Below are 19,187 nucleotides of genomic sequence, written 5' to 3'. Positions count from 1 at the left end.
AAATACAAGCTCAATGCCCTAATTCCACTGAATCCACCACCGCCATGTTGTCTTGTGTGGCTTCGGGTGGCGTTGTGGGGCCTTCATTTTAGCAGGGCTGCCTGAGAGCACAACAGAGCATGTCACAGAGTAGTGAGGGAGGGACAACAGTACAGGCACCACCTCACAACCCCTTACTGGTGCAGGATGAGAGACCCCACTCAGACTGCAGTCAGGCCCCAATATTACACACCTGGGAGGAGACTCGGGAGAGAAGGGGGTTCGCAGTGTCCTTGAGCTGCAAGGAGGAGGAATGGAATTAACTGTACAGACTGACTGATGCTAGTATGATAAACTGGCACCACAATTCATGAAAAACAAATATCTTTCAATTTATGAGGACAAGCAAGCTATCAGTTAGCATCGTCAATGCTGCTATTATTTCTTTGGCATTCCTTCTGCATTGACAATGGAGTGTCTTATTCAGTGTAATTAAATATGAAGGGGAGGATGAGGTGCCAGTTGGCTAGCGTGAGAGTTGAGGTGGTTATCACAACTGTCCCTGACAAGAGGAAGTGTTTGTATGTCACGCACACATATCCTGCCACAGTGTCTGGCTGCAGTCTCCTTAATCCCATGGTGTGCAATGTTATGATCACTGCTGCTCTGTCTTCCTGTGTGTGCAACCTGTCATTCAAACTGTCCGAAAGGAGATGACAACAGAATGACTACAGATACTGCATATATCATAGCCCCCCTTTTCTCCAAAACCCACTGGACTATTCCAAGTCCATTGACCTACCGCTTGCTCATAAATGAAAACTGGAAAGTCATTGCTTAAAGGGCATTTCTGCCACTTTCAACCTCATATTTATTCACTCCAGCACCATACCAGTGTCTACATATGTGAAAACAGCGTATTTCTATGATCTGAGGTTAAAAAGAAAGAAAGGTGATATTCAAAACCTGCAATGAGTTTTTAGCCAGAGGGAAGGTATTTTCTTACTCCCCACGTCACCACGAATCTTACAGTGCTTGAAAATCACAGTTTTTTAAATGTTTTAACTTTTGTTGATGTAATCGGGTAGAACTTTTTAACTTTATACTTCTTTCTACAAAAAGCGGAAATATCCCCTTGTCACATACACTATATATACAAAAGTATCTGGACACCCCTTCAAATTAGTGGATTCGGCTATTTCAGCCACACCTGTTGCTGACAGGTGTATAAAGTAGAGCAGACAGCCATGCAATCTCCATAGACAAACATTGGCAGTAGAATAGCTCAATGACTTTTAACGTGGCACTGTCATAGGATGCCACCTTTCTAACAAGTCAGTTCGTCAAATTTCTGCCCTGCAAGAGCTGCCCCGGTCAACTGTATGTGCTGTTATTGTGAAGTGAAAACATCTAGGAGCAATAACGGCTCAGCCGCGAAGTGGTAGGCCACACAAGCTCACATAACAGGACCGCTGAGTACTGAAGCACGTAGCGTGTAAAAATTATCTGTCCTCAATTGCAACATTCACTACCGAGTTCCAAACTGCCTCTGGAAGCAACATCAGCACAATAACTGTTCGTCGGGAGCTTCATGAAATGGGTTTCCATGGCCGAGCAGCCACACACAAGCCTAAGATCACCATGCGCAATGCCAAGCGTCGGCTGGAGTGGTGTAAAGCACGCCGCCATTGGACTTTGGAGCAGCGTAAACGCGTTCTCTGGAGTGATCAATCACCCTTCACCATCTGGCAGTCCGACGGACGAATCTGAGTTTGGCGGATGCCAGGAAAATGCTACCTGTCCCAATGCATAGTGCCACCTGTAAAGTTTGGTGCAGGAGGAATACTGGTCTGGGACTGTTTTTCATGGTTCGGGTTAGGGCTGGGCGATATGGGCAAAATATTATATCACGGTATTTTAAAAAAAAAATACGGTATGATGGTATTTTATGTTTTTGAATAAATAAAAGTTCTAAATTTGCTTTATTTTATTTTGTATTCTTTTTATTTAACCATGAAGGGCTCATTGAGATTTGAAATATCTTTTTCAAGAGCTTCCTAGTCAAGATAGGCAGCACCAAGTCATTACACAATTACAGACAGACAACATGAAAAACTACAAGTAATCTGGTAAAAACCATAGCATTCAACAAAATCATAAAACAGCAAATTAAAACATTGACAGGTCATGGAATCAGCCTCAAAATCCTTCATCAGTGATTTAAAAACACCAATCTGGACAAGTTCTTCCAGTTTAAAAGTATTTTGTAAGGCGTTCCAAGCCAATGGCGCAGAGTACATAAAAGCCCTTTTACCAAATTCAGTTCGGACAATCGGAACAGTTAGCAGGATAAAGTCCTGCGAACGAAGAGAGTACCACCACATTTCTGAACAATAAAAATGGCCAAATTAAATGGTAGTAAACCCAAAATGGCTTTGTAAATAAAAGTATACCAGTGACTGAGCCTACGAGTGACTAGAGAAGGCCAGCCAACCCTGCTATATAAAGTGCAGTGGTGCGTAAGGGTTTTGCAGTTTAAAATAAATCCCAATGCGCCATGGTAAAGGGTGTCAATTGATCTCAAACACTGAGCGGAAGGATTCATATATAAAATATCCCGATAGTCTAGTAAAGGCATAAATGTAGCTGATACTAGCCTCCTTCTGGCTTCAAAAGAAAAACAGGCCTTATTCCTAAAATAAAATCTCAACTTCAGCTTCAATTTTTTTGTAAATTGTTGAATATGAAATTTAAAAGAGAGGCCATCGTCAATAAAATTCCAAGATATTTATTTGAGGTTACACTCTCAATCTCATTGCCCTGACAGGTAGTAATAGGTCAAAAGTTCAGAGGTCTATTTCTTCCTTTAGAAAACACCATTAGTTTAGTTTTGTCAGTATTGAGGATAAGCTTCAACTGACACAAGGTATGTTGAACAGTATAAAAATCAGTTTGCAAGTTCTGGAAAGCTTTTTTGAGAGACGAGGCACAACAATAAATAATAGTATCATCAGCATAAAAGTGAAGTTGCGCATTTTGCAAATTTTTGTCAAAATGATTTATAGAAATAGTGAATAAAAGGGGACCAAGTACAGAGCCCTGGGGCACACCATTACAGACAGACAATTTAACAGACATGAGCCCATCAAATTGAGTGCACTGAGTTCTATCAGACAGATACTGCAACTGCATGCTCCGAAAGACCTACACTCGACAATCTCTGCCTCAGTATAGCATGATCAACTGTATCAAAAGCCTTAGAGAGATCAATAAAAAGTGAGACACAGTGCTGTTTTTTGTCAATTGATACATAAAATAGTATTTAAAAATTCATTTAGCTGTTCACTCACAAGGGTTTCAAGTATGTTCACCAGGGGTGACAGCTTTGAGATTGGCCTATAATTTTTTTAAAGAGTTGGATCTCCCCCTTTTAAAAGTGGTGGAAGAAATGCTGATATCCAGATTTTTGGAATTTCCTTACATTCCAGGGTTAGATTGAATAGATATGTAAGTGGTTCAGCTATGAAATCAGCAGCCAGATTTAAAAGCAGGGATCAAAAAGATCAGGACCTGCAGGCTTTCTCTGATCTAAGGATTTCAGGGCTTTATGTACCTCCTGCACTGAGAATGGCAAAAAGCTAAGTTTGACCAGCTCTCGCTGGTTCATCCACACAGGGTTGTTCAGAGACAGAGGAAACTGAATCAAACAGCTTACCAGATGATACAAAGTGCTAATTGAAACAATTCAGCATTTCAGTTTTGTCATTTACAGCAACAAAGTCCTTCAATACAGATGACGGTAATTCATTAACATTACTGTTTCCAGACATAAAGTTAATAGCTTTCCAAAACGTTCTAGGGTCATTCAGGTTATCAGAGGTAAATGATTTCTGAGTAGTAAGAGATCCTAGGGTGGCAACACATACATTCTAAGTGATTTCAATGAGTCTTTCTCCATTCTGATTGTTTTATACTGTTCAATTCAACTTCAACCCCAACATAAGTCATAATTTTCATCAATTTCTGCATTTGAGATCATTTCCACACTGCAACGTAGGGCTGCACGATATGGGCAAGCAATCTGGGCCTTATTTTTAACCAAATGTTGCAATTTGACTTGCGATTTAGAGCAAAACACTTAACTTTTGGAATCATGGGAATAGAATGTCTGTTCTAATTATATAGTTATAATATAATAGTGGGCACTTTTAATACAGTGTTGTTTGACATGACAACGAATTAAAATGCCAGGGATGACTTATTGTGACAGGGTAGGAACTAATGTGTTGATAGATTATAGGGTCCCCTAGGAAACACCTTTGGCTACATTGAATGTTTTCTCTTAGCTACTTCACGTAGCTAACATATTCTTACTTTGCATTTACCTCTTTAATTTAGAAGACACTGTTGCACAAACAACATGCTGATTTAGGTCTACACCATCACTGGTATTATCAGGCTGTATAGCTAATTACGTTTGCTCTTACTCAGTAGATGTATTAGCTAGCTAGCGATTAGCATTAGCGGCTAACAATCAGAGGCTAACAAGATTTAGGAACAACTTGCTAAGAAAAGACAAACTAGCTGTTTGCAGAAGTAAGAAACACAAGCTAATTGTGTAATTATAGTGTAATTATATAATGCTAGTAGATTTATATTAAGAAGCAAAGTGAGAACTGCATCATTGTCATCAACATTGTTGCATGTGCTGCATTGACCATGCAGACTGAACACAAGTGTCTTGTGGTTGAGGAACATCAAATGCGCTCCTTAAAGGACAGGGGGCGGGGCTAGGTCTGTGTGGAAAGCGGTATAGAAAGAGCGGAGAGAGACGACTCAAGTAGCGAAGTAAACTATTAAAATGGACATTACACTCTGCATATCACATTTAACAAACCAAACATTCAAATACCATTATAGAGTGTAAAGTAAAAACCCAAACCGATCCGTGCATCAATACCGGTATATCACAAAAAACGGTATACCGCCCAACCCTAGTTCGGGCTAGGCCCCTTAGTTCCAGTGAAGGGAAATCTTAACACTACAGCATACAATGAATGACATGCTACACGATTCTGTGCTTTGTGGCAACAGTTTGGGGAAGGCCCTTTCCTGTTTCAGGATGACAATGCCCCCGTGCACAAAGCAAGGTCCATAAAGAAATGGTTTGTCGAGATCGGTGTAGAAGAACTTGACTGGCCTGCACAGAGTCCTGATCTCAACCCCATCGAATACTTTTGGGATGAACTGGAACGCCGACTGCGAGCCAGGCCTAATCGCCCAACATCAGTGCCCGACCTCACTAATGCTCTTGTGGCAGAATGGAAGCAAGTCCCCGTAGCAATGTTCCGACATCTAGGAAAGCCTTCCAAGAAGAGTGGAGGCTGCTAATGCAGCAAAGGGGGGACCAACTCCATATTAATGCCCATGATTTTTAAATGACGTCCACAGGTGTCCACATACCTTTGGTCATGTAGTGTATGTATGTGCTGGAGATAATGAAAATGAAGTTGAAAAGTGGTGGAATTGCCCTTTAAGTGCACAATAGAGCATTTCTCTAACAATGCTAAATAAACATGTCTCGAGACTTGCACTCCTGTCTTTCCAAACATCCCTTTTTAACACACGAGTCTGCTCTGTTTTTAATTACTTTAAATGCTACATCCAAAGAAACCCAGCTGAGGCACTCTCCTATATTTCTTTAATTGATGGTTGTGCTACTATCCTATTTCATAGCAGAGTTCCTCCTGGGCTGTGTCCCAAATTGCACCATATACCCTATATAGGGCCCATAGGGCTCTGGTCAAAAGTGGTACACTATGTAGATAATAGGGTGCCATTTGGGATGTAAATGCAGCAAGGGAAAGGAACATTGAAAAACACTTAATTAGCAGAAAAAGCATGCTCTCTAATTATTCTTCTGTTTTCTATGCTGATTAAGTGCTTGTGTTGCTGAGGATGGCTATTTTAGGAACATTGGTTCCACTGACTGAACTATTTACAAGTTTGTCAAAGTGTGCTTCCCAAATGACACCCTATTCCCTATATAGTGCACTACTTTTAAAATAGTGCACTATATAGGGGACAGGGTGCCATTTGGAACGCAGCCAAAGACATTCAGCAGAACTAGACTATCTATAAAAAAACATATGGTTCCCAAGTGGATACAGTACCTACTATAGGAAAGTTCTGGTTTGAATACGACATGTTACATTAGGGGCTCAGCCGACTGAATACAAATTGAAGGAGGGTGTGCTGATTTCAGTTGAGGCCAAACTAGGCTAATTTGAAAAAGAGAAGATGCATTGATTTGAGTAATGGGACTGATTTTAGGGGAAAACACACTGTCATGATTTAAGGAGGAGAATGCAGACTGATTTAAGTAGTGGAAAATACTATCCAAGGTCAAGCAGGGGGGCAGAGTGCACAGTCTCGCTATAGGATGTGGTGCACACTTCTCCCATTTCCTGAGGCAACAGATACTAAAAAGGCAGCTATGCTATAATAACACCTTTGACTGCACACACAGCATGTTGAGCACCCAGAGGCATGAACACAGAACCAACAAAGTGTAACTGAATCTCTCACAGCATTTACAAAAGCAAAGTGGTTGCGGGGGTGGCAGTACAATGGTTAATTGTGTTTTCACCTGATCATGGTATAGTTTATACAATTTCTAGGCATGAAGCAATAAACCACAACCAAGGTTACTTCCTCCCTGTCAGTGAGCAAAAAGTTAATACCTCTCACCTCTTTCAAAACAGCTGACTACAGCATGTGCCGTAACAGGCAAACAACTCATCCTTTATGCACCAAAGACATCCACAGAGAGGTTGAGCAAGTTCACTCACATAAACACATCAACAATTCTTGAGTCATAGGCCTATACCTAAAGTCTCAACTCAAGCTATAACTAGTCCTTAAAAGTCAAATCATCACTTTAATAACACGTTTAATTGGTCCTATTCAATAATTAATGTGAATGCGGAGAGAGGACAACAAACCAAAAGGTAATAAACAATTGCATTTCCTGAGTCAGAGATAAATATGTGATGTTCACATCAAACAGATCCTAGAACTGGCAGAATAGAGAAAGAGAGAGAGACAGAGAGAGACAGAGAGAGAGAGAGACAGTTACAACACTGTATATAGACATAAGATGACATTTGAAATGTTTTGGAACTTTTTTTAGTGTAATGTTTACTGTTTTTTTAATTGTTTATTTCACTTTTGTTTATTATTTATCTCACTTGTTTTTGGACTGTAAACATATGTTTCCCATGCAAATAAAGCCCCTTAAATTAAAATTGAATTGAGTGAGAGCCAGAGGCCCTGTGCTCCTGTCAACACCATATTCCCTACATAGTGCGCTACTTTTGACCAGAGCCCTACATTTGACCAGAGCCATTTGGGACACATCCAGAGACAGAGACACTGTGGTCCTGTCAGTGTGCTCTGGTAGAACAGCCTGGAGACCTCATGGTTGTGCTCAGTCACACAAAAGGAGCTGGCCCATTACTACTGATGACTGAGACCTTTCTTCTTCAATTCAAGCAAATGAAGGAGAGCAAAAAAATGATGCTGTGTGAATGTTTTGATTTTGCTAAAATCAGAGAGCTAACTAGATTAGCTGCTTTAAATGACACAGTTGTTAAGAACTATTTATTCTGTCACTGTGAGGATTGTTCCGTCATAACCTTGTGTTACTCCCCAATTTCACGACTTAGTTATAAACCCCATTTCTTAAAGATTCACTCTTTAGCAATGTCCTTCTCTTATCTAGTAAAATGTGTAAACGTGTGGTGGTTCTACTGTTTTGGTTTATGTCATGTTACAATGTTGTGTTTACTGTTTTTTGTAAGTAAAAAATAAACTCTAACCACACTTCGCCTCAAGTGGTTGGAATCCGTTGAACTGAGCGATTACTTGCAGCGGACCCTGCAAAACCTACCACAATGGTATTCCAACAATGTGTCAAATAACCTTATCAACGTGTAATGATTCAGTAATGCAAAGTGTCTCTTGCAACTAGGCTCTAATGGTGGTGGAGTCAGTCCACGTAACCTTTGCAGTGTCATACTCAGTCGATGCATGCAATTTAACCACTGAACTGGAAAGTCCACCATGTGAAATGGGAGGATTCCATTTGAAGCTAAGGAGTTTAGAGAGCTGCTTTACCAGGGGGAGGGGGGTTCAACTGAGTCTCTCTTCCTGACAGCCAGGCAGCCACACACAGGCCAGGGTGGGGGAGGGTTAAAGCCAGAGGCTCTGTCTCTCTCTTCCTGAGACAGACTGCTGCACTTGGCATAATGTGATGTATCCTTATAGTGTACTTACTACGTACTGCTCTCGTGGAGATAAGGCAACATGACTATAACAAGCAATATGAAACCAATCAATAAAACATTAGTGTCCACCTGGTAGGGTAATTGTGATGCAACATTTTACCAGAACACTCCAACTACTTCACAGGGTAGCTATTACTGATAAAACTATGAACAGGACAGAAAAACACTCTGGTGGCAAAATCAACAAAATCCAGTGACTGACAGATAGGAAGGTAAGCCAGCATGACTTCCTAGGTTAAATGTCCTCTGTACTGTTGATCCAAACAACTAGCACTTGTACTCAAGCTAGAATACTCATATAATTATCCCTCCCCCTGCCTAGTCAAAAAAACAGCCCCTCTCTGGCTGGCAAGGGGTTGTTGTGCAAATGATAAACCTCAAAACCAGTCTTTCAGGAGAGAGGATTCCAGTCTTGGCAATAATGAACCATAACATTTTGAAACACCATGCCATTAAAGATACAACAGCAACAGGAACTGAATATTAGTCCATGAAATAAAAAAGCACGCCAATGCATTTTCTTTGTTTTTCAGATTTGGTTGACTAACATCTACCTACCTTGTCCAATGTGTGTTTGCAAACGGCACATTTGGAAACTAAGCAGGGAGACAACACTTTGACCGTGAGCTTGCAAACAACATCAAACAACTTCATTCTTATTCACTAACTCAACACTGTATATAAATGTTCAGCCTAATCTCCCTTCATTCACCCTCACAAAACACCAAGTCATTGAAGAAATACTGTGCTCCACTCCCTGCACTTTCAAAATAATTGAAAAACTGAATGTACAACTTTATTATCTCTGATGAAGACCTACACAGAACATCCATCCACTCCAGTCATCGTCTTGTTAGAACTTGTGATTTATCTGTGGATTAGCACTTATCAGAGTAAACCGTGAAACTATCACCCCCAAAGAGTGGCAAATCAGCAGGCCTTTCTCAGCGAGCGACATATATTTGCCCAGCTACAGGCACACATGGTTTCAGTTAGGGGTCTGCACCTATAAACAGTTGGCCATGTCAGCTTATTGGTCAGGAAGTTCAATGTTGACTGCAAGTCAAGACAGGCACAAGCTGCTAATGAATGATACTCTACCCAAACCACTATCAGCAACACCAACACAACCATTGGAGACCAATAGAGAAGAGATTCTAGAAAGCCTAGTAGAAATTTAAATGGACTGCACTAGACCCTTTACAGCCAGGCTATTAACAAATCACTGTTAAATATTTTAACTTTGTAGCAAAAGGAATACCACAAAGGAACATTCAGGCATTTACTTTTAATACATGGAATATCAGGAAAACCACACAATTATTTGGAAGAGAGTTAAATCAAGAGAGCTGAATTAATAGCCTATATGGACAAAAATAGGGCAAGATAACAAGATGGTCCTTGTGTGCAGTGACAACTACTATGCATGGAGATAGTATCCATGTTGTGTATCCATAAAGTTAGCGTGGTTGAAGGCTGAGCTTCATACTCCAAATGATTGATTTGCCCTAAATATTCAAAAACAAGAGCCTTACAAGGGGAATATTGTTTAATTCCAAGTGAGCAACAACAATCTGTGCTTAAAACAGTTACTGGCTGACATGTAGCCTATAAAGGCCAGGGCACGTGATAAAGTATTCATTATTTTGAAAGACACGATGAGCAAAGTGTGCACAAATAGCCAAATAGGCTACATTAAACCATTGCAAACAAGGCCTGAACCATTTATGTATTTGTAGATAATTATAGTTTGTTAAGGTAAGATAGTAAATATATTATTATTTTAATGTGTCAAACCCACCTCCCACACATGCTCCCCTGCACCTTTCCATATGAAAGCTGTCAAACCTCTCATCTGAAATACTCCTGAAGGGACATTTCAATACATGGGTCAAATCTCCTCAGATGATCAAACTAAGTGATTACATTCACTTTAACTAAGAAATATATCTGTATCACATAAGTGAGCGAACAAACAATTATAAAATGATATAGAATAACATATAGCCTAATTGAGAGAATGTGCAAACATATTTCATATAAGTTACATAGAAGGGAAGGAGAAAGTACAGGGCAGGCTACTGTTATTGCGTTTGACACCTCAAGGTAATTCAATTCGTGCAGCAATACAATTCATAACATGTAGTCTACAGGAGACTTTCGATTAGCCTACTTATTAAATTGGGCCTGTGCTATGCCATTCGGAACTCCTAATATGTCTCTAGGCAATATTTGGGGAGGCCCATCAATGCAGCGGATAGGATAGACAGGCCATCATATAATTGTAAAGCAATGTTTTACACATTTATATGCTGGCAACAACTGCAGCTAACTTGTTAAATTTAGGAAGCATCAAACGTCCGGGTAAATTACCAGACGAACTATCGCTACTTGCGAGCTACTATTTTAACTACGTTACCGAGCTAACTAACTTTTTGAAAACTATTTCCAAAAAATAAATCTAACTTCTTTGAAGTCACAACACTTGATATAATCATATTGGCATTATAACGGCCGTGTTACAATTTAGTTGTGCACTCGGAACACCATGGCTGACGAAGAAATTTTGCAAGAACTCTCTATGGAAAAATGTAGCGACTATACTGTAGCCTGTCTAAGCTACAAAACATGCACGTCAGCTTTAAAATGAGCGGGCTATAAATGCAAGGTTTACAGCTAAATTTTATTACAAATGTGTAATAACATATGCATGCTGGACACAACAAATCGCACATAGCTAAACGAAATAGCTCGCCAGATGCAGTCAAAAACTTTTTCACACCTGAAAAGCCGACAACAGAAAGTTTGTTCTTCGTTTTCTACTTACCAGAGGGATGTGCTCGCACATACATTTCGAACATGTTAGTAGGGAGTTGTTAGACCGAATTTTCATTTACAGTAACTCAACTACAACTTCAACCACTTCTGGTTCTGGGCCTATTCTGAAGCATTCGCTTACCGTCTCCGCCGCCGCTCCCCGGGCCACCTTCAACACCCGAAACTCAGCCACCGAATCTCCCACAGGGCCGTGGTGCTGAAAGAAAAGCGGCGAGGTGGACTTCGTAGACGGAGTTTCTACGGTACCCAGGCCTTCTCTGTTTTGACTCGAGTGGGGGGTTACTACAGCCCCCGCTGTTTCAGAGACACGGGAATTCTTTTGACAGCTCTTCTTCTTTACCCCCTCTACTCCCCCCTTAATTTCTCTTTTCTTACTTCCAACAGATACGAATCAAAATACTTGTCACAGAATATGGCGGCTGCACAAACGAGCGCCTATCGCGAGACTTTCATTTTTCCTCTTAGGGGAAAGTTATGTTAGGGGAGAGGAAGTATGATTGCTAAATCCTCTGTAGAAGCAAAGACAGAGAATGAACAGTTTGTGGTAATATTATTGGAATGGAAACTATCAACAGACGTGTGGGAGGAATACAGGTGGGGGTTAGGTCTGTGTCACTGAGTCTCATGGAACAACAGAGAAAATTAGGTCACAATAGTTATGTGCTGCTATAGTAAAAATACTGTAAATTGGTAAGTACACACTCACAATGATATCTCACCCATAATAATACACACCCATAATATCTAAAAAAATTTATCCAACAGACAAAACAGATTGTAAGTGATTTTGTAAACAAAAAATGATGTCCAGAATAACACCTTCTAAAAAAAAAAGCTTGTTTCAGCTGGTGGTCAGCTGTAAGCAGGTCCTCCCCTCAGACAGCTATACTAAAGCTCGGAGCCAGTGGGAGGTTATAATGGTCATGTGGGTGGTCACTGTGTGTTTTTGCCCCCCAAAGAGGAGTTCCGAGACCTACAAAAGAGCAAGGAAAAAAACGAATGTTGCACTGTGTTCTGCGAAGGGTTCACTTCAGTGGTTATTGAAGACATAAACATCTTGCTTTACTGTAAGTCTGTAGGTATTTCTATACTTATTGATCCCCACCCCATTTATATAAAAAAATGTATTTTGGTAATTTAGCAGAGTCTCTTATCCAGAGTGACTTACAAGGGCAATTGGGGTTATGTGCCTTGCTCAAGTGAACATCGGGAAATACTCAGACATTCAAACAGGCAACCTTTCGGTTACTGGCCCAATCACTAAGCTACCAGCCGCCATTCCTCATCAGGCTTACCCTCATGACATGATTTTATGTAGTGAGAGCATTCACACTTCAGAGATGGAACAAAACTATTCAGTGTTAACACAACTTGAATGACATGCCAAACTCTCCCCTAATTGAACTGGGAAGTGGAAGTGGGGATTTAACATTCCTGGTACCTGTCATGGTTAATGAGGACATGTGGGGGTGAGGAGGAGGTCAATAGGGCTGTGTGGCTTATTAGGGGTTCACTTTGGGCAATCAAGTGTTTAGGGGGCATCATTCACACATTGGGCTTGTTTGATTTCGACTGCATTGCAATCAGCGACTGCCAACTAACTGATCTACAAATCACCTTGCATAATAAATAACTACTCATTATTATTTGTAGATCAGTGAGTCAGTCACAATTTACTCACGACTCATCAACGATTTCATGCTCTGGAACACAGCCACTCACTCCTTCAGAGAAGAACATGGATGGGCAGCTACAGATATAGGATCTTTATTTTATCGATCTTTTGTTCCTGATCATTTTCTGCACAGCAGGAAATTCAAATCTGTAGTGTACTCAAGGTTTAAAAAGGCTTCTAAAGTTTGCAATTTCCACTTTAAAACGTCCAACTTGATTTGCATCAACCCCTACTGTCACGGATCTTTCCGGAACTTTCATTATGCACACCTGGCCCCTATTCCCACTGATTGTATTTGTATATATGTGCCCTTTGTTCACCATGGTTTTTTCGATTATTGTTACATTGTCCGTTGGTTCGTGTGAGTACGTGTGCTGTGTGTTTTGGCTTTCGTGCCATTGTGGATTGTGCAGATGATTACTTGTCTCGTCCCGTGTGTTAATCATTGTGCGCTTGTGTTATTTATTCGAGGTACTCCTCGTTCTTTTGTTTGGGTTTCAACCCTGTGTTTTGTACAGTGTTTGTTTGGTCTTCGTCCCTGTGCCTTTACATGGCACGCCGTAATTTGGTTGTAATAAAAACCCTATTACACATTCCTGCGCCTGTCTCCCAAATTATTCATACCAACGTGACAGAATAATCGACCATTAAGGGAGACAGCGGGAATGGCCCGTCCGACGACGCTGTGACTGGTCCGTCCGGCGCCACCGCAACTTCAGCAGCTGCAACTGGCCGTCCGATGTCGCCACAACTTCAGCAGCTGCAACTGGCCCGTCCGACGACGACACAACTTCAGCAGCTGCAACTGGCCCGTCCGACGACGACACAACTTCAGCAGCTGCATCGGGTCCTGATTGACCTGCACTGCGGTTCCTGTACTTGTCCTCCAGCGCAGGTGTCATCCCGGATCCCTCCAGAACTGTGTCATTACGCACACCTGGTCCCCATTTCCCTGATTGTAATTGTATAAATGTGCCCTTTGGTTCACCATTGGGCTGTCGATTATTGTTACAATGTCCGTTGGTCGTGTGAGTACCTGTGCTGTGTTGTTTTGGCTTTCATGCCACTTGTATTGTGCAGATGATTACGGGTTTCATTGTGTGCGTGTTACGGATCTCGCCCCGATGTATTTATTCGAGGTACTCCTGTCTCTTTTGTTTGGGTTTCAACTATGTGTTTTGTATACATGTTTGTTTGGTCTTCGTCCCCGTGCCTTTACATGGCATGTTGTAATTTGGGTAAATAAAAAACCCTATTACTCATTCCTGCACCTGTCTCCCGATCCCTTTCTACCAACATGACACCTACAAAAAATGTCCATTAATTATAATCCACATAATAATTCACATTTCCTGTTAAGATCCTACATCTGTATGACAGGACTGGGGGTCACATCTATAAATCATCATAGACTGTGTCACTAGACTGTCACCCTCCTCTCCTCCCAGGAGATTGTAAACAGATCTATACAGGACAGGTCCTCCTGGGTGAAACTACTGTTTCCACTTTCTGGGTGCTCTATGTGCTGTTCTGTGTCAGTTAGTCTGCCCTCAGTGTTAAATTAGATGGTTGAATGTGTCTGTGAGGACATCATAAACAGGTGTCCCATTTAAGTTTTTTACAACTTAATTGATGTGGACCGAGTCTATTGCTCTGTTGCATTAACCCACACATGGGGTAAGTGGGAAAACAGACGCTTGCTGAATCCTCTCGTGAAAAAGGACGGCGCATTTGTTCTTCAGTGGACTGGGTGGAAACATATGGCATCTCGTGTGTCTGCGTAATGGAGTGACTCACACACACTCACTCAGTCTTACACGGCACACACACACACACACACACACACACTGTGGCCCCTGTTATCTGCACAGACCGTGACCTCCTGACTCTGGGGTCTAGTGAGTGGAGCCAACTGAGCTGAAAGCCCCGAAGCACAGACAAAATCCTCCCTACTCAGCCCTTTCACAGAGTATTCATTTCTGTTAACAATGGCTGATACACACATCTCTAAGTCCTCACCCCCCATGTGTATGTCAAAGGGGAGGAGCAGTCCGTGAGTCAGCAAAAGATTATAAAAAATACTTCCAAAAATGTGGGAACGTTTTAAAATGTCTTTACCAGTTTAAGCAGTGACTTTGTCTCATTCTGTAAGTGCCATGTGTGGGATGCAGGTGGACACTGTACACTGCATTGGCAACTCCCAGTCAAAGACCCAGAGGGAAGGGAGTGGCCCTGGCTGTCCTCCCTGGCTGTCGCCCTGCCTCGCGTCACAGTGAAGAATGTGTCACAGAATGTTATAAGGAGCTTTACACTGTTACCAAATCACTCCCTTCTCATGCACATGCTGTACTGGTCTGGTGCACACAGATTATCACAGTGAAAACTTGATAGGGGGGCAAGAGGGGAAAAGTGCAGCTCATGCAAAAAAAATACAGTTTCTGTCCCCCAAAAAAGACTTTCTGTACCAAAAAATACTTTCTGTCCCCTAAAAAAGACTGTTTCTGTCCCCCAAAAAAGACTTTCTGTCCCCCAAAAAAGACTTTCTGTCCCCCCAAAAAAGACACACCACTACATGTGGTGGTGCTATGTGCTGTGTCGCGCTTCTTGGGAAACAAAGCTGGCCACCCACATTCCTGGCATGGAAAGAGGTCCTTTTCTCACGGTCTGAGTACAGCCTGTCACGGGTCAACAGTGGAGATTTAGCTTGCAGCGGCAGCGGGTCGCCACTCATTGTTCCACTCCAAGCAAACTTTAGGCATCCAATGTGGCAATCCAGTGTCCACTGACCTTGCAGCAGGTATAGTTGCTCTCCTACTAGCAAGTGTGAAACAAGGCTTGAGGAAGAGGGTGCTTAGGGGGCGAAGGGCTTGTGGGTTGTGTGTGTGTGTGTCTTAAGGGGAGGCAAAGGGGGAGGTGGGGACAGGAATGTTACCCGGTCCTCTTCAGTGATCATCAACTCGAGGGGGTGTAGGACGGAACATTCTAAGCACAGAGAAACTGACACCCTTGTAGCTTGCTCAGAATTCTCCCTTAAGAGTTTTACAGAGCACGAACAGTACTTATAGGTATAGGGAGAATTTGCACTCCATATCAGTTTTCAGTATCTAACCAAGCAATAATACAGTATGCTTAGTAAGTGCCTGATGTTGTTATAACAACGTAATAAGATATCACCAAATATCTATTAGAGTTTATTAATGATAATGAATTTGGGTTTTAATTCAACAGCTTTGAACTGGTTTCTAAAATCTTTGTCCATATGCCAGCTTTAACCAATAAAACCAATAAATTGCAAGACTTTGCATGAGTTTAAATGGGTGTGAGAACATTTCTGTTGTCAAACATACCCACCAAGCAGTGCGGTGCCTCTGCAAACAGCAGAGTGGAGTGGCTGAGATCCAGACGTAGATCTGCTGCGCACCCCAACGAAGTCAGCCTGACCTTCTGTAGATCAGCCCAGCATTCCTCCCTCCCAACCTGAGGGGACTGAGGAAACACACTCACAACTACCAGAGACTGTTTCTTGAGAGGGCACACACAACCAGGAACCATCATCTCTCCCCTGGGATGTTCCCAGAGGTTAGGCCCCTAGCCAAGCCCCATTGGGCTAGTATGATCTTCCCCCAAACAAGGAGGATGGAAACTTATTCTCTCTAGGTGACCTCGCCCTTCAGATTATTGCTCAGTGGCACTTCAAGCAGGGGACTTCTCATCCATAACTGATGCCCATGTGGCTCCCTTATAATACATTCTTAGAAAAAAGGTGCTATCACAGAGAGTTCTACATGAAACCCATAAAGGTTCTACCTGAAACCAAGTAAAGATTAAAGATTAGTAAAGATTAAAGATTAGTAAAGATGAGTAAAATGAAAAATACTGGGTAAACTCCAAAACTCAGACATCATTTACAAACTAAGCATGTGTGTTTGTTTAGTGAGTCCGCCAGATCAGAGGTAATAGGGATGACCAGGGATGTTCTTTTGATACATGCTTGAATTGGTCAATTTTTCTGTCCTGCTTAGTATTCAAAATGTAGCAAATACTTTTGGGTGTCAGGGAAAATTTATGGAGTAAAAAGTACATTATTTTCTTTAGGAATGTAGTGAAGTAAAAATGGTCAAAATATAAATAGTAAAGTACAGATACCCCCAAAAAACTATTTAAGTAGTACTTTAAAGTATTTTTACCTAATTACTTTACACCACTGGTTCTACCCGGAACCAAAAAGGGTCACATTATAGGCGAACTATGGAGGCAGCCGAAGAACCCATTTGTGTGGGTGGGGCACCTTAAGACAGAGTGGAAATGGGATCACATCTGTGTTAATACATTCTGCGGAGAACCCTCCAGCTCATACATTTCTCTAAGTGGTAGGACAAGTAATAAGTCAGGGGCCTGGGAGTTCACTCGGGTGTACTATAAATGCAATAGGGTGCTATCTGGGACACAGTCTCTGCTTGTTCACCCTCACTGCATGATTGATGTCAGTTCTCAGCTTGCCCTGCCTGCACTGGTCCCACTGTCGAGTCTCCAGCAGCCTCCAGCCTATAAAATGATCTTGAATGTGGCACCCATTTGACACATCTCATGGAATCCCATGCAGATAAATAACTCAGTGTTGATAGTGAATGTGAAAGGGCTTGATTTTTAAACACAGAACTATATAAACGTTGCAGGAAGTTTCATGAACAAAATGTATTTAAAACCATCCACAATTACCATATCTTCCCCTTTATCTTTCCAGGTGCGTGAAAAGGTACTGTGGGCAGACTCCAGAAAGTGGAAGCTGGTGAAATTTAGAAAAAAAACATAGTATTGCATTTGCTTTGATCATAGTTAGTTTATACACGGCTTAAGATAAGGTGTCTCAAAACCCCGTCCAGTCAGACTATTAAAAATGACCCCATAATGACAGTTTTCAATGTCACCGGACTGGATTGCAGCTGGAAAATCACACCATACAAATATACCCACTGATGACACCATGTGGGCAAACAAGAGAACACAGCTTACATTTGTTTTCTCTTCATCCGATGTGTACTGTATGTTTGTGAGCATGACCATAGTTGAGTATTTCAATATCCAGAAATCAAGATACTAAAAATCCAGTGAAATCTAAACCATGGGTCTTCACATTTGAGCCATGCATTCCAATTGACACAAGCATCCAAATTAACATTAATTGGCTCAAACAATAGGCTACGCTAGATTTAAATTGCTATGCCTGTAACGCCCTGGCCATAGAGAGGGGTTTTTTGTTCTTTATTTTGGTTAGGCCAGGGTGTTACATTGGGTGGGCGTTCTATGTTCATTTTTCTATGTTTTGGTATTTCTTTGCTTTGGGCCATGTGTGTGGCTCCCAATCAGGCACAGCTGAAGCTCGTTGCTGCTGATTGGGAGTCACACATAAGGAGCATGTTTTTCCTTTGGGTTTTGTGGGTAATTGTTTCTTGTTTAGTGTGTTTGCACCTGACAGGACTGTTGGCTGTCAGTTTTCTTGTTTTGTTTGTTATAGTGTTCTTTCTAATTAAATTGAAAGATGAATACTAACTCCGCTGCATTTTGGTCCATTCCTGAAGACAGCTGTTACAATGCCACAGACCCTGTGGATAGGATCCAATGACACAAAGTTATTAGACAGTGTTACACTGACACATCTCTCATACTCTAGTTGCACACACTCAAACTCAGGACATTGGAATGAGACTTGCTATCTGAAGCAAAATATATTTTATTACAATAGAGGATATAAAATAAATATACACAACTTTGATCTAATTTAACAGTGAAATTAGGACAAAGTAGCTAAAAGCCGCTTAAGAAATGTGTTATTTTTATTTCTTGCTCTGTGCCATTACCTTACTTATGAAAGCTATGGAACCACAATACATTTAGGCCATGTGTCTATTCTGAACGTCTTCTGTGTGCACACACACATTTCTACGCACACAAAATACACAGAAAATGCTTTAGAGTTGACAGACACCCACACCTGCAAAGCACTGTTGTTTCATGCCACGGAGCCTGGGGGATGTAGTGTAGACAGCAGAACAACAGAGTGGAACACTTCATGTCTTACTAAAACTGAGAGATGAGGAGTGCTCCGTGACATAAATATGTACAAACAATTGTGTTGCTTTTTGTCTTTCTGTGAGACTTAAACGGCATGGTGAGAGTATAGCCAAACAGATATTTTCTTTCAAAACAGGAAACGCATACCATAAATGCTCAGGTTAAATGGGCAAATTGCCTTCATCTTGGAGGTCAGTGAGCACTAGCCTGAATTCCAGTCTGTTTGTGCTATCTTTCCAACTCCTTGTCACTCATTGTCATGCTAAACAATGAAG

General features: G+C 41.5%; 1 protein-coding gene across 7 annotated transcripts in view; it reads right to left on the bottom strand.

Moving 5' to 3' along the window:
* The window catches only part of LOC106571309 (TGF-beta-activated kinase 1 and MAP3K7-binding protein 2), a 70,272-nt gene extending 58,671 nt beyond the window's left edge, over positions 1-11,601 (bottom strand). For 4 of the 7 annotated variants that reach the window (XM_045695648.1, XM_014144226.2, XM_014144229.2 and 1 more), the window contains exon 1: positions 11,287-11,600. The gene's annotated coding sequence lies outside the window, so the exon portion shown is untranslated. Of the gene's footprint in view, positions 1-11,286 lie in introns of all 7 variants that reach the window. The other 3 variants (XM_014144230.2, XM_014144224.2, XM_014144228.2) reach the window with 2 other exon arrangements.
* Positions 11,602-19,187: the final 7,586 nt, after the last annotated feature.

Source organism: Salmo salar, chromosome 15, assembly GCF_965601325.2.
Source record: "Salmo salar chromosome 15, fSalSal1, whole genome shotgun sequence".
NCBI classification, from domain to species: domain Eukaryota; kingdom Metazoa; phylum Chordata; class Actinopteri; order Salmoniformes; family Salmonidae; genus Salmo; species Salmo salar.
Note: the sequence above shows the minus strand (reverse complement) of the source record. Positions and strands in the feature narration are given on the sequence as shown.